The sequence below is a fragment of the Bombina bombina genome, chromosome 5, assembly GCF_027579735.1.
Source record: "Bombina bombina isolate aBomBom1 chromosome 5, aBomBom1.pri, whole genome shotgun sequence".
In the NCBI taxonomy this organism is placed as follows: Eukaryota; Metazoa; Chordata; class Amphibia; order Anura; family Bombinatoridae; genus Bombina; species Bombina bombina.
This window is the reverse complement of record NC_069503.1, coordinates 593,526,346-593,531,512: the sequence shown is the minus strand read 5'-3', so window position 1 is coordinate 593,531,512 and position 5,167 is coordinate 593,526,346. Positions and strand designations below refer to the sequence as shown.

Below are 5,167 nucleotides of genomic sequence, written 5' to 3'. Positions count from 1 at the left end.
ACAAACACCGCAGAAATGTAAAAATAGCCTTGGTCCCAAACGGACAGAAAATGGAAAAGTGCTGTGGTCATTAAGGGGTTAAAAAAACAACACTTTTTTGACTGTGAAATAATAGCAGTCAGTTTTCTTCACACGTGTGCGTTTCAGGGCCTGCCAGGGCACAGTGTCACACCAGTGCAACTCATATCTGGTGTAACAGTAGTGTACATTAAAAAAAATTTTTTGACTGTAATAGATTGAATAGCAGTTAGTTGTCTGCAAGCGTGTGTGTCAGGCATACAGCGTCTACTCTGCCAACTTCTGCCAGTGCACAGTGCCACTCATATCTGTTGTCACAGTAGCTTGCACGCATAGTACCACTAATCGGAAAAAAAATTACATGAAGAGGCAGGCCACCCCGCAGGGGCCATCGTGGTCATGGTGCTGTGATTCCCTTTGGCCCTAGAATAATGCCCAGTGTTCAGAGGCCACCTACCCTGAACTCGAAAAGTTCTGAGGACATAGTTGACTGGCTAACACAGGACACCCAATCTTCTACAGCTTCCGCTCGGAACCTTGGCGCACCATCCTCCTCCAGCTTAGCTTCGGGCACCTCTCAAGTTACCACTCGCCCGCCTGCCGCCACCACCAACACTAGCACCACAGCCGCTTCACTTGATCTGTCAGAGGAGTTATTTACACATCAGTTGGAAGAAATGAGTGATGCGCAACCATTATTGCCAGAGGATGTAGATATGTCTCAGTCAGGCAGCATTACACACATGACGTACGGTGTGATGATGATGATGTTGTACCCGCTGCTGCTTCCTTTGCTGAGTTGTCAGATACAAGTGAAGCGGTTGGTGATAACGATTCGTCCGTGGATGTCACGTGGGTGTCCGCTAGAAGAGAAGAAGAACAGGGGGAAAGTTCAGATGAGGAGACAGAGAGGAGGAGGAGACGAGTTGGAAGCAGGGGGAGGTCGTCGCAAGGAGCTAGTGACACAGTCAGACAGCATGCATCGGAACCCGGGGTCAGCCAGACAGCACACCAATCAACGCATGCTGTTGCCACCACCAGAATGCCGTCATTGCAGAGCTCAGGAGTGTGGCATTTTTTTGGTGTGTCTGCCTCAGACAACAGATATGCCATTTGCAACCTGTGCCAAAAGAAACTGAGTCGTGGGAAGTCCAACACCCACATAGGTACAACTGCTTTGCGAAGGCACATGATCGCACATCACAAACGCCTATGGGATCAACACATGAGTACAAGCAGCACACAAACTCAAAGCCACCATCCTCCTCCTAGTCCAGCATCTTCAGCCACGTTAACCACTGCTGTCCTCCTTGCCCCCTCTCAACCATCCGCCACTCCGTCTCTCTTCCGGAGCAGTTCCTGCTCATCTGCCCACAGTCAGGTGTCTGTCAAGGACATGTTTGAGCGTAAGAAGCCAATGTCACAAAGTCACCCCCTTGCCCGGCGTCTGACAGCTGGCTTGTCTGAACTCTTAGCCCGCCAGCTTTTACCATACAAGCTGGTGGAGTCTGAGGCATTCCAAAAATTTGTAGCTATTGGGACACTGCAGTGGAAGGTACCCGGCCGAAATTTCTTTGCACAAAAGGCAATTCCCAACCTGTACTCGATTGTGCGAAAGTTAGTAATGGCATGTCTGGCACACAGTGTTGGGGCAAGGGTCCATCTGACCACTGATAACTGGTCTGCAAAGCATGGTCAGGGCAGGTATATCACCTACACTGCACATTGGGTAAACCTGCTGATGGCTGCCAAGCATGGAATGCGTGGCTCTGCAGAGGAGTTGGTGACACCGCCATGACTTGCAGGCAGGCCTGCTGCCACCTCCTCTACTCCTCCTACTCCATCCTCTTCCATAACCTCCTCGGCTGAGTCCTCTTCTGCTGCTGCGTCTTGCTCCACATCAACGGCACCCCCCCCCAGATCCCCAGGTACTATTCCACATCCCGGATATGGCAGTGTCACGCCGTCTTGGGGTTGACTTGCCTGAAAGCAGAGAGTCACACCGGACCAGCACTCCTGTCCGCCCTGAACGCACAGGTGGATCAGTGGCTGACTCCGCACCAACTGGAGATCGGCAAAGTGGTTTGTGACAACGGAAGAAATTTGTTGGCGGCATTGAATTTGGGCAAGTTGACACATGTGCCGTGCATGGCACATGTGTGTAATCTGATCGTACAACACTTTGTGCATAAGTACCCAGGCTTACAGGACGTCCTGAAGCAGGCCAGGAAGGTGTGTGGCCATTTCAGGCAATCCTACATGGCCATGGCGCACTTTTCAGATATCCAGCGGCGAAACAACATGCCAGTGAGGCGCTTGTTTTGCGACAGCCCGACACGTTGGAATTCAACACTCCTAATGTTCGACCGCCTGCTCCAACAAGAAAAAGCCATTAACGAGTATTTGTATGACCGGGGTGCTAGGACAGCCTCTGTGGAGCTGGGAATTTTTTTGCCACGTTACTGGACACTCATGCGCAATGCCTGTAGGCTCATGCGTCCTTTTGAGGAGGTGACAAACCTAGTCAGTCGCACCGAAGGCACCATCAGCGACATCATACCATTTGTTTTCTTCCTGGAGCGTGCCCTGTGAAGAGTGCTGGATCAGGCCATAGATGAGCATGAAGAGGAAGAGTTTTGGTCACCATCACCACCAGAAACAGCCTTATCAGCATTGTTTGCTGGACCTGCGGCAATGCTGGAAGAGGATTGTGAGGAAGAGGAGTCAGAGGAGGAGGAGGAGGAGGAAGACCAACCACAACAGGCATCCCAGGGTGCTCGCTGTCACCTATCTGGTACCCGTGGTGTTGTACGTGGCTGGGGGGAAGAACATACCTTCAGTGAGATCACTGAGGACGAGGAACGGGACATGAGTAGCTCGGCATCCAACCTTGTGCAAATGGGGTCTTTCATGCTGTCGTGCCTGTTGAGGGACCCTTGTATAAAAAGGCTGAAGGAGAACGACCTGTAATGGGTGTCCACGCTACTAGACCCCCGGTATAAGCAGAAAATGCCTGAGATGTTACCGAATTACCGCAAGTCGGAAAGGATGCAGCAGTTCCAAAATAAATTAAAAAGTATGCTTTACACAGCGTATAAGGGTGATGTCACAGCACAACGGAAATCTAACAGGGGAAGAGGTGAAAGTAATCATCCTCCTCCCATGACCACGCCGGCAAGGACAGGACGCTTTACAGACATGTTGTTGATGGAGGACATGCAGAGCTTTTTAAGTCCTACGCATCGCCACAGCCCTTCAGGGTCCACCCTCAGAGAACGACTCGACCGACAGGTAGCAGACTACCTTGCCTTAACTGCAGATATCGACACTCTGAGGAGTGATGAACCCCTTGACTACTGGGTGTGCAGGTTTGACATGTGGCCTGAGCTATCCCAATTTGCGATAGAACTTCTGGCCTGCCCCGCTTCAAGTGTCCTGTCAGAAAGGACCTTCAGTGCAGCAGGAGGTATTGTCACTGAGAAGAGATGTCGCCTAGGTCAAAAAAGTCTAGATTACCTCACCTTTATTAAGATGAATGAGAGATGGATCCTGAAGGGACTGACAGTGGGTGATACATTGGACTAAAAAAGGCCTGATGAGATGAGCTGCCTTGGGCTAAAAATGGTCCACACGCTGCTGTATTTTATCTCTGAATGCCGGATAACTTGTGTGACTTATCTGCCACCAACTAGGGTTCAAGCCGCAATGTTTTAGGGCACTTTCTGCCTGGTAAACAAACATCAATTTTTCTGGCTGCTGCTACAGCAGCGGCTGCAACAATACCTAATTTTTCAGGCATGTGCACATGCCTAATTTTTCTGGCCTTTGGTGCTGCACACTGGCTTCAAAAACCAAACCAAAAAAAAGGCACATAACAGGGATTAAACTGATAGGAATAGTACTACTTAACACACCTTATAATAACGCAGAGAGAGGAGTCTGAAGAAGAGGAGTCAGAGGAGGAAGGTGGCTTTGAGGAGGTGGAAGACCAAACACAGGGGCTTGTTGTCACCTTTCGGGGACCCTTGGTGTTGTACGTGGCTGGGTGGAGGAAGAGACCTTCAATGACATCAGTGAGGACAAGGAACGGGACGTGGCTAGCTTGGTATCCAACCTTGTGCAAATTGGAGTTTGCGGTTGTGCAAATGGACTGTTTGCGGTTGATTAAACGGGGAGTTTGGTCTGTCACTGTGAAGCGGGCGTAACATCATACCTTTTTGTCATGGGTCATTGAGTTATTCTGGGCCTGTACTGGCATTATTAATTTATTCATTTGCAGTAAATATGTTAACCCCTTTTTAGTTCTTCCATTGTTTCCAGAGCTGTGAATGAAGGCATGAGCAAGCTCAATTCACGCTGGGTACAAGCACCAAATGTCTACCGTCACACTATTTTGAATGCACCCGATCCCATCTGATCTTGGAAGTCAATCAAGGTTTGGCTCGTTCAGTACTTGGATGGGAGACCGCCTGGGAACACCGGTTGCAGTAGGCTTTTTTTCTTTGATTTTTTAAAGCAACTATGCAAGCGTAATATCTCCTGAAAGTGGCGATATTCATTGAAACAACTGTATTTTGCAATTCCTAAAAAAACACGTCAGTTTGGAATAAAGATAATTATCTTTTGTAAAGACCGACAGGCAGGCAAAAAGACAAAGAGAAAAAGTTCTGGCAGCACATAGTAGTGATAAAATATTTCACTTTATTAAGCAATCTTTCAAGCACACAGGTACATCATGGACTGAACGTTCAGTCCATGATGTACCTGTGTGCTTGAAAGATTGCTTAATAAAGTGAAATATTTTGTCACTACTATGTGCTGCCAGAACTTTTTCTTCTTGGATATTGTTGGCAAGTAATCCGTTGCTTTATGGGCATTGCACCCGAACACCGCAAGCAAGAGTGTGTGTAAGCTGAATCCGGAAGCGTCAGTGACGTCATCCCCAGGAGTCTGCCACCGGAGTATGATGTGTAAGCTGGAAGCGGCCTCTCCTGTTAATTAAAAAGACAAAGAGGCAGGTAACCTTCTCCGTGTATACTTTTTGTCATGTGTTAGCGAGTTATTCTTACTTGCTCCTAAGCTTTAAAACTTTAAAAAATGGGATTATATCATAGTTGCCAACATTTGAAAAAAAAATTCAGGGACACTT

General features: G+C 48.4%; 1 pseudogene; it reads left to right on the top strand.

Annotated features, from left to right (window-relative positions):
* Window positions 1–4,393: 4,393 nt before the first annotated feature.
* Window positions 4,394–4,512, top strand: LOC128661965 (uncharacterized; annotated as a pseudogene).
* The last annotated feature ends 655 nt before the right edge of the window (window positions 4,513–5,167 follow it).